The sequence below is a fragment of the Tupaia chinensis genome, unplaced genomic scaffold (assembly GCF_000334495.1).
Source record: "Tupaia chinensis unplaced genomic scaffold, TupChi_1.0 Scaffold000037_18, whole genome shotgun sequence".
NCBI lineage: Eukaryota > Metazoa > Chordata > Mammalia > Scandentia > Tupaiidae > Tupaia > Tupaia belangeri.
The window spans coordinates 2162690-2174378 of NW_006159476.1; positions in this window are offsets into that span (position 1 = coordinate 2162690).

Sequence of the window (11689 nt, forward strand, 5' to 3'; positions counted from 1 at the left end):
CCAGGGGGGACTCGCCGAGCCCGGAAGGGCCCGGGACGTCCCGTGACCGGACGCAGCCTTGGCGTCCGGCCCGCCTCTGCCGCCGCCGCCGGCTTAGCAGGGCCCCAGGGGGGGCTCACTTTTCAATACCTCTTAGGAGAATGTTTCTTCGACTAGGAGCAAGTGTGTTTCCTTTTTGTTGTGATATGATGTGAAATCTCTCTTTTGTTGTTTTTAGCAACGTGGGTTCAAGAAGTGTACTCTATTCAGCTGTCTGAAGAGTAGTATCTCCTTATTCACAGGTGGTTCAGTACATGGGAGGATCCCAGGGAACCTTACAATACTGGGGAATTTCAGAACTGTGGTTCTAGATCTGTGTAATCCCTTTGGCAGGGTGGAGGGTGAGGAAAAGAGGATAATGTAAGAGGAAAGAAAAGAGTATAGAGGGGAATAAAGAAAAAAATGAGGGACCTAGAGATGGGACTGGAAGTCTCCTGCAGAGCAAGGGGAGAGCAGGGTATTAACAAAACAAAAAAGAAGAACAAAGAAAAAATACCCTGCCTACCTTTCTGGGTGGTGTGGTCCTGGGCTCAGGATACTGGAAGTAGGGGAGGGCAATGGTGCCCCTGCTTCAGTTTTTCCCTTGCTGTCCAGAGGCCTAGAGATGGAACTGGAGGTCTCCTGCCTAGCAAGGGCCACTCTAGAACATGTGACTTTCTATAGTAAATATGAGATTGAAAAAAATAATAATAAAAATAAGTAAATGTGGGGGAGAAAAAGAAGAACAGAGAGGCAGCAGAGAATAAGATGGAGGAGGACTGTGCAGATGTACAACTGTTGCCTTCAATGTAAGTAAACCACAAAAATATTCTGCCATTGGCTGGCCTCATAGAGAAGTGGTTAAGTCTTATGCAGAGGGAACCAGATCCCATATGGTCCACTGAGGTTCAAATTTTAGTTCTGGCAGCTTGGAAAATGTACCAGGAGCATGTGTGTGTATATCTAAAATCCTGAAGGAAAACGGAGAATCAAGAATTATACTGTGACCATGTCCCAAGAGCACATTCTCCTTCCTCTCTCTCTCTGGTGAGCACATGTTCCCTCTGGATATCTCTCTCTATATATAGGTAGATAGATGTTAAAGATAGAGATATTCAAGTGAAAGAAACCAGACAGAAAAAAATCACTGATATATCTGAAATATCCAGTATAGGCATGTCTGTAGAGAAAAAAAAAATGTATATTGGTGTTTGCCAGGGAGAAGGGGGAGGGAAATGGGGTATGACTGCTTAATAAGTAAAGGGTTTTCTTCAGGAGTGATGAATGTGTTTGGAGCAAGAGATTCTAGGGTAACTAAAGAACCTCTGCCCCAAACCTTTCCTTCCAGGCTCAAAAGAAATACTAGACACCATTAAATGCCCAAACATCTGGAAAATCAATATCCCAAAAGGTGAAGAAACTAATAAGGGCATTTACAATCTATTCCATGAAGTCCCAGAAGAAAAATTTCCAAACTTAGAGAGACATTCAAATACCCAGACCCAATAAATAAGAAGGACCCCAAGTAGAATAAACCCAAGAAGGTTTTCTCCAAGGCACATCATAGCCAGACTGGCCAAAGCCACAGACAAAGATAAGATACTAAAATTGGCAAGAGAGAAACATTAAGTTACTTTCACAGGTTACCTCTTCAGGCTAACATTGGACCTTTCATCAGAAACAATGCAAGCAAGGACAGATGGGAAGATGTATTTGAAGTTTTAAATAAAAAACAAATCCAATCAAGAATACTATACCCAGCAAGATTATCCTTTACATGGAAAGAAAAGATAAAAATGTTCTCAGATAAAGAAAACCTGAAAGAATTTACCAACCCCAGACCAGTTCTTCAAGAAGTTCTTAAAGGAGTGCTATACGAGGAAAACTAAAGACAGACAGACAGACACACAGAAATAAGAGAACAAAAAACAACCAAGAAAACGGCCAACTTAATGGTAGGACTAAGTCCAGAAGTATCGATAACAACATTGAATGTTAACTTCCAGGATTTAAACAGAAAGATAAGACCACAGCAACACTGCAAAGTCAACAGAAGAGAGATTAATTACGTGTGACTGAACTGGTGAAATAGAATTTTATGACTTTTGACTAAAACATCACTGTTATGCTTTTTCTGCCAAAATTAAGGATTTTTCTTTTCTTATGAACTGTAGATAGGTTCAGCAATTTGTTGATTTTTTTATAAGTAGCTAGGCGCTACTTTATAGTATATTCATTCTACTCACTGAGTTTTATGCCTAAAGTCAGACATGTGTTTATAAATATGTTTATACCAACTGTATTTACTATTAAAAGTATTTAATTTAATTAAGATCTTTCATGAATCAATAAAATGGGGGGGAAGAAAGTGTTTGGAACAAGATAATGATGGTTGTTTAACATTGTGAATGAACGAACTGCCGGTAAGTTGTACACTTTAAAATGGTTCATTTTCTGTTATATAAATTACATTTTAATTTAATTTTTTTAGAAAAGGCTGTGCTGTGATTAATTTGGGTTCTAGAGCCAAAGTGTAAATCCTGCTGCTCTACTCGCTAATGATGTGATATCAGACCTTAGACAACTCCCTTACTATTGCCTGGCCGCCTTCACTCATCTGCAGAGTAGGCACAGATATTGCACCCACTGCATGGGGCCATTGGGAAGAGGGTTTGAGGAGATCATGTTTGTAGAGCCCTATGATCCACAAGGTATTGAGAATGGGGCCTGTGGTTGTGAGTAAGTCACACAGTGTGGGCTGTGGTTGGGAAGACACAACTACAGAGAGATCATTCAAGTTCCCCCTTCTAGCTCCTGTTTCTTTATAAAAATAATTATTTATTTATTTAATTTTATTTATCATTTTTAATTTAACCAGAGAGAGACAGAAAAGGAAAGGAAAAGTGAGAAACCTAGCCGTCAGGTCAGGGACTCATACCACGGTCAGCCAAATGGGAGTCCAGTACCTTAATCACCATGCCACTCATCAGTCCCTCTGTCCCAGTTTCTATATGAGAGGTCTTTACAAACTTCAAGAAAAAAATGCTATCATGAAAAAAACTACACAGATTTCAGAAACTTTTGTACCAAAATAAACTCTTTCCATTTTTCCCACAACAATTTTACAGTTCTCACATAGACACCAAAGAACAGGTTAGATTATCTTTGAGGTTGTTCTGAAGGTCTATTAACCAAGGAAAATAAAGCCCCTCCTAGAGTCTTTTTTAGTTATTTATTTTTTATTTTATAATTTCTTGGGATCAGCAGATGGTGTAGTGGTTATGTCACATAGATGATTTTTATTTGAGTCCAGATCCCAGAGGCTTAAAACTTGCATGTATATGTGTGCCCAGAACCCCAGAAGGAAAATGGAGACTAAGGGTTTAGGGCATGGCAATCCCCTCTTGAGGGATGATGATCACTTACTTTCTGTCTCTCTGTAGCTCTCTGCCTCTCTGGTGAGCACATGCAGCCTAAAGCAAAAATCTCTCTTTAAAAAAAAAAAAAGAAAAAAAAACAAATATATAATTTCTTCACATTTAATTGCCATACATCTTTATAGCATACAACATGGTTTTTCAAAGGGAGGTCACATAGATGATTTTTATTTGAGTCCAGATCCCAGAGGCTTAAAACTTGCATGTATATGTGTGCCCAGAACCCCAGAAGGAAAATGGAGACTAAGGGTTTAGGGCATGGCAATCCCCTCTTGAGGGATGATGATCACTTACTTTCTGTCTCTCTGTAGCTCTCTGCCTCTCTGGTGAGCACATGCAGCCTAAAGCAAAAATCTCTCTTTAAAAAAACCCATCAGCAGGGCAAGAAGAGGATCTGATACGTCAGGGGCACTTTGCCCACACCAATCTCCTGGGGTGTGAGGTCCTTGGGTGCCATGGGGCTAGCCCCAGAAAAGTTCTGGAGGATGGTGGTGAAGAAGATGAACAAATCATTGTAGGTGATGCCTTCACCAAGACAAATGAGCTTCCCTGTGGGCACAGAGTATCTCCATTGTGTCACAAGGTGGGGCCACAAAGGTGAAACAGGGACTTTACTCTCTTTGTTATACTCAGACAGCTGTGTGCATTGCAATAAGATTTGCATTGGATTGACATTTACCCTGCTGGTCACGGTGACAGCGACCGTTTACAAGTCATCCAACCCTCCGAAACTGATTAACAAACAGTTAAACTTTGAGGACATGAGTCATACTAGTTTTTCTAGTACAAAGTTCAAAGCTTCCATTAGATTTCTAAAGGATACAGTGATTCCACTTCTGTTTAAATATTCAGGTATGTGTGTACATGTGTGTGCATGTGTGTGTGTGTGGTACACACTTCTCTCTTCCTTTATCTCTGTCTCTCATTTTTATCTCCCTCTCAATTTCCAACTTTACATTTTTAATACTCTTCTTTCTTCCATGAGGATAATAGTACTTAATCTCATTAAGCTATTGTGAGATGAAAGCAGTTAGGGACTGTAAAAACTCTAAGAATAGCTCCTGGTCCATAGGAAGGCTCCTATAGGTGTAGATATTCTTCTGTGCGTGTATCTGAGAGTGTGTAAGAGGTATATGGTTCTGGCACAGTATGCATGTGTCTGCATGCATGTGCATGTATTTATTTCTCTTTTTTTTTTTTTTTGGAGACGTTTTCGCAGTAGGGCACGTGCGCTTGCCAGACAGACAGAGAGAGACATAGAGACAGAAAGAGAGAAATTACCCCCCAGGAGGGATGGTCACGCCGCAATCCCTTCTCCTTCGTTCTCCTCTCGGGATCTTGGGCACACATGCACACGCGCCTGGCGTGAGTTTCAAGCCACCAGGTCCGGGACGCGAACCTCGGTCAGGTGGGAGTCCAGCGACATAGCCATTACGCTAACTGCTGGTTCCCCATGTATATATTTCTGAATTGTCTTCTGGCCTCAGCTTGAGATCCATGAGCTTCAAGAATTCTGAAATACTCCCAAAATTATACCTAAAACTGTGAATGGGATTGATTGGTTTATATTCGGAGAGGAGTCCTGGCTTTCAGTGAATTCTCAGTGGTCTAAGGATTTCATCTACAGGAGATTGAAACCATGGGCTTGGAGAGATTTGAGAACCAAAGATGTCTGAAAATTCAGAGAGAGACACAGAGCCTCTCTCTTTTTGTAGGTGTTTCTCACCCTGCAAGCAGACATCCTTGAAAGGCAGTGCCAAAGAAGGGTTTCTAGCCACTCTCTAGACCCTTCAAGTTAGACAATTATGCCTGCATGGGGGTGCCTGAGGCAACTCATTTTCATTTAGCACATCCAGAAGTTAGGAGACGCGACCTTAGAAATACTAACAGGGAGAAGAAGCTGCGGGCCTTCAGAACAAGGTTCCACATGGCTACTGTGAACTAGATTTTTAAGGGAATGAAGATTTTCTACTAATAATTCAGCCTCCAACAAACGAGCTAGTGGCAGAAGAAGCCGCGGGCCTTCAGAACAAGGTTCCACATGGCTACTGTGAACTAGATTTTTAAGGGAATGAAGATTTTCTACTAATAATTCAGCCTCCAACAAACGAGCTAGTGGCAGAAGAAGCCGCGGGCCTTCAGAACAAGGTTCCACATGGCTACTGTGAACTAGATTTTTAAGGGAATGAAGATTTTCTACTAATAATTCAGCCTCCAACAAACGAGCTAGTGGCAGAAGAAGCCGCGGGCCTTCAGAACAAGGTTCCACATGGCTACTGTGAACTAGATTTTTAAGGGAATGAAGATTTTCTACTAATAATTCAGCCTCCAACAAACGAGCTAGTGGCAGAAGAAGCCGCGGGCCTTCAGAACAAGGTTCCACATGGCTACTGTGAACTAGATTTTGCGCGCGGCGCACAAGCGCTGCGCGGTTTTGTATTTTGTGATTTTTTTTTTTAAAAGAACAGTAATTACAAATTTTTAAGTTTTAAATTTTTTTCTCTTTTTATTGTTTTTCTCTGTCTCGTTTTCTTTTTTCTTGTCTCTCCACCCTCCAATATCCTTTCAATGTGTTTTTAGACAGATCTAAGAGCACTGTAGCTAAACATTCAAATACTAATAGGGTTGAAATATTCCCCACTATCTACTGAATCTGCTACACCAGCAAGCACAATAGAACAGCAAAGAGATTCTGGATCACCTCTGTCTGCTTGCTCCTGAACATTAAGGCTGAACCTCAAGAATTTGAAAGAAACACAACATTCATCAGATGACAAGAAATCACCGCCGGATCACGAGAAACATGGGAAAACAAGAAAATACCTCTCCTCCTAGGGAAAAGAGTAACTCTTCATCCACAAGCAGTTCGGTGAAAATCATGGAAATGTCTGATAAGGAATTCAGATCATTCATAATGTCTAAGCTAACAGAGATGGAAGAGAAGAGAGATAATGAACTACTAAAGAGAAAGGAGAAAGAGATTGACGAGTTCCAAGAGATGAGGAAATTCCTGCAAGATCTAAAAGTGGAATTACACACTTTACAAAAGACTCAAACCGAACTGCTAGAGATGAAGTCTATAATACAAGAAGTCAAAATCTCCCTGGAAAGCATTAAAAGCAGACTAGATCATTCAGAAAATAGAATCTCAGATGTAGAGGAGAAAATGGCTGGCCTAGAAAAATCCACCATGAAGGCTGAGAAAATGGCACAAAAATTTGAGAATAATATGCGAGAAGTACTGGATACCATCAAACGTCCAAATATCCGGATAATTGGCATTCCAGAAGGTGAGGAAACCCATAAGGGCATTGATAATCTATTCCAGGAAATCCTGCAAGAAAACTTTCCAAACCTAGAGAGGCATTCAAAGATCCAGTCCCAGGAAATACAACGGACCCCAAATAGAATCAACCCTAGAAGATCTTCTCCAAGACACATTATAGCCAGGTTGACCAAAACTGCAGACAAAGACAAGATACTAAGATTAGCAAGAGAAAAACATCAAGTTACCTACAAAGGACATCCCATCAGGCTAACAGCAGATCTCTCATCAGAAACAATAAAAGCGAGGAGAGAATGGGAAAATATATTCCAAGTGTTAAGAGAGAAGCAGTTTCAGCCAAGAATACTGTATCCGGCAAGATTATCTTTCAGGTGGGAAGAAAAGACAAGAACATTCTCAGATAAACAAAACCTGAAAGAATTTACCAGCACCAGACCAGACCTCCAAGAAGTTCTCAAGGATGTGCTGTATCAGGAAAACTAAACGCAGATACATGGAAATAAGAGTCCAAAAACTGAGAAAGTAGCTAACTTAATCATAGGGACAAGTCTGGAGTTGAATACTATATCCCAGAATTTAATCAGGAAAATTGAACCAGAACAGAAGATAAAAGTATATGAGACTGATAGGTTCATGCACCTACCATTTGAACAGAATCCTAACCTGTTTCCGGGCTTTAAGCAAAGTTCCTTGGCGGTTCTTTGATTTAAGTTAAAACTGGTTTTCTTAGTAGTAACGAGGGAACTCACCTTTGAAAGTAGTCAGGTTATGTAGGAAATTGTGTGATCAATGCAATGTGGGTGGGAAGGGAATGGAGGACAATTTTGGACACTAGAGGTGGTGTGAGAGGAGGGTGGGAAGGGACAGAGGGTCAGAAAGAGGGGTGGAATTAATTCTAGCAACTAGAAGTGGAAATTTATATTTTTTGTAATGTGCATGATTGAGTCACTATGCAGTGTGTACTGGATGGGAGATCGCATTTTGTGTGCTGTGATGATGCCTAGAGAAGGAATGTAAATTGAGTTACAAAAAAGAGTTTCAGGAAAACAAAATATATCTATTCAATGACTGCAGTAGGATATGTAGCCCCAGTTAGGTGCTACTTGATAGGATGCGTAAAGTTAGACTTGTGCTCATGGAAATGTGTCACATGTGTTTGCTAGGAGGGTATTTGGATTGATGAGGGTCTTTGGTGATTCAATAAAATGTGGGGGGAAAATGGTATAGAAAGCAAACATAGATAACAGAGAAAGTGTGGGAGGAGAACAGGAGGTGGCAGAGGGTAAGAGAGAGGGAACCAAGGATAGGGGGAAAAAAGCAAAACATACAGAAAACAAGAAATGGAAGATCACTTGCTAATAATAACATGTTTGTTGATATGCTTGATAGAGACAATATACAGTGTACTCTGGATGGAAAAAAAAAAAGAAATGGAAAAATTGTTTGTTGATAACACATATGTTGATGTACTTGATTGAGCCAACAGACAATGTATTTTGGATGAAAACTTCATTTTGTATACTGTAATGATGTATAGCATATTAATGTTAAAAAATAAAAACAAATTAAAAAAAAAAAATAATAATTTCTGTTCCTTTCCTTCTTCTCTCTCCTTCTCTTCTCCTCTTCTGTCTCCTTCTCCATTTCCTTCCTCCTCCCCCTCCTCATACATACTCAAGTTTCTCTCTCTTTCTTTCTTTCTTTCTTTCTTTCTTTCTTTCTTTCTTTCTTTCTTTCTTTTTCTTTCTTTCTTTCTTTTTTTTTTTAAAATACGTTTTTGCTATAGGTTTTTGCTATAGGGCACGTGCGCCTGCCAGAAAAACAGAGAAAGACAGAAAGCAAGAAATCACCCCCCAGGGGGGATGGCCACACCGCAATCACTTCTTCTCCATTCTTCTCTTGGGATTTTAGGCACGCAGTCACATGCGCCTGGCATAAGTTTAAGCCACCAGGTCTGGGACTTGAGCTGCGGTCAACTACATGGAGTCCAGCAACATAGCCATTACGCTAACTGCTGGTCCCCTTACTCTAGTTTCTCAGATTCACTCTATCTCTTCCTGTCTCTTTCTGCCATCTCTATCCCTCTCCGTCACATCTTTCTGGTTTTCACTCTCATTATCTCCAGTGCTTATCTGTCTGTTTCTGTCATTTCTCTTCATCTTTACCACTCTCTAATCTTAGGATATGACTACTGAATGGAGGAATCGACTCTAATCCCACCACTTCAAATATTCCCAGCTCTTGCTGTAGCTAAAATGAGTATGGAGGCTGCTGCATTGGCAGAACCCAGGGCTGAGCCAGAGCCATGCATACTATAGTTAACTGACTTTTTCCTAAATAAAATTAATCACAGGACCTGCAGGTGGCATGGTGGTTAAAGTGCTGAACTCCCACATGGTCGACTATAGTTCAAGTCTCAGACCTAACAGCTTGCTTTCTCACTTTCCCTCTCTCTCTCTGTCTCTCTCTAGTGAGTGCACATGCCCTTTATCAAATTTAAAAATATTAAAAGGGGCCAGCAGGTGGCATAGGGGTTAAGACACTGAATTCCAAGTGGTTAACTGCAGTTCAAGTCCTGAATCCTATGGCTTGAAACTCACACCAAGTGTGTGAAAATAGAATCAGCAAATCACACTTTTTTCATCCTATTGAACCATTTTGTTGGCTTCTGTAGCAGCAGCACCATACACCAACTCTTCCTGGGTATTGCCTGGACAATATTGTATGTTGAACAAAAATCTTTATTAAAATTAAAAATAAGTTTTTTTAAGATTTTTGCCATGGGGCATGTGTTCTTGTAGAGAGACAAGACAGTGAGAAGGAAAGAGAGAAATCACTCCCTGAGGAAGTGGCCATGCCACAGTCCCTTCTTCTCCATTCTCCTCCTGGATTTTGTTCACATACACACATATTTCCAGCATGATTTTCAAGGTGCCAAGTCCAGGACTCAAATCATGATTGGCCATGTGAGATTCCAATGCCTTAGCTGCCATGCCAGCCACTGGTTCCATTTTTTTTTTTTAATTTTTAAAAAAGAGAGAGACCTCACCCAAAGTCACATGTTCCCAGGACAGCCATTTTCAGTTACTTTTCCAGGTTTCTAATTCAGCTCAGTGCAGAACAATTACAATAAGGAATTTCATCATTCAGAAAGACAGATACATTGTAAAGACTCTCTTCTCACTTCCTGCTATTTCTCACATTTCTCTATAATGTTATACCTGGAGTTGCTACAATATCTTGGAATCAAGAGAAAACAGGACATCTGAGAAGCTATATTCCCTCAGAACTCCCCATGGGGTTGGCAGGCACTGGTGTTGGGCCTGCACCACAGATTAACTTCTCCTCTACCGCTGCCCACTTCCTCCTCTCCCTTCCACAATTAAGCATCCCAAGGACATTTGCTAACAAACTTCCTGCACACCAAACTATGTCCATCTACTTCCCCAAGAACCCAAACAGCAACAGCCATAATCTGCACAGACAGTCAGCTAAAGTTTGTAGACATTGATAATGTGTATCCCATCACTGTAGATGCGTTTAGTTGTGTGTGCAAGACATGCCTACCATGTGCTGGCTCACCATCACTTATCTGTTTTGTCATTACGTCACCTTGACATCATTAAGTCACCTCCAGCAACCAAAGGAGGAAGCTGAAGAAGGACTCTGAGATCCAGTAGAGTTTCATAAACTCTTAAAATCACTAAGATTTTTCAGATGCCACAAACTTTTCTTGGCCTCTGATACCCCTCTCTGGATATGAATAAACCCAGGTAAACTGCACAGAGAATACATACTCATCTCTGTGTGGCTTTACTCCTGTATCCCAAGTGATGTAAACTGTCAAGCTGTACTATGTAGCTAGGATGCACATGGACACTTAATCTCAACATGCACACAAATGTGTCTGTTGGGTGTAGCTACACTGTGCCTTGGGACCCAATTATCCACATTGGAGAATGAGCATGGTACATGTTTCAGTCAGTTCAAGATGTTGTAACAAAGTATTGCAGACTATTACATCTCAAGGTCCTGTAGGCTCAGAAGACTGTGATCAAGGTACCAGCAAGTTCAGTTCTTGGCAAGGATCTGCTTCCTGGCTTGTAGACATCTGACTTCCTGCTGTATCCTCACTTGGTGAAGGGAGAAAGCTCTGGAGTGTCTGACTTTTCTAAGAAGGACACTAATTTTATCCTGGTGGCTCTATCTTATGCCCTCATCTAAACCCAGAAGACAACCTCCTAGAACTATCAAATCTGGGGTTAGGGCTTCAGTGTATGAATTTGGGGAGGGGACACATTCAATTCATAATAGCAAACACCTTTATTTTCCAATTAATCACTTGAGAACTCATGTGCCCGTGTTGGCAAGAATCCAGTATTGGGCCAGTCCTGCAGCACGGCAATAAAGAATGCCAGAGAGAAGAAGATTCCCTGTGGCTCCTGTGAACAAGGTATTTCAGGGCACATGAGAAATGAAGATTTTCTACTGATAATTCAGCCTCCAGCAAATAAGGTAGCGTAGCAGGAGAGGCCAGGCATTCAGAAAAAAATTCCTCATGGCTCCTGCAAACTGGACAGATCTAAGAGCACTGTAGCTAAACACCCAAATACTATTAGGGTTAAAATACTCTTCAACATCTATTGAATCTGCTGCACCAGCAATCACAACAGAACGGCAAAGAGATTCTAGATCACCTCTGTCTGCTTGCTCCTGAACATTCAGACTGAACTTCAAGAATTTGAAAGAAACACACCATCCATCAGATGACAAGAAATCATCGCTGAATCACAAGAAATATGGGAAAGTGAGAAAATACCTCTCCTCCAAGGGAAAAGAGTAACTCTTCTTCATCCACAAGCAGTTTGGTGAAAATCATGGAAATGTCTGATAAGGAATTTAGAGCATTCATAATGTCAAAGCTAACAGAGATGGAAGAGAAGAGAGA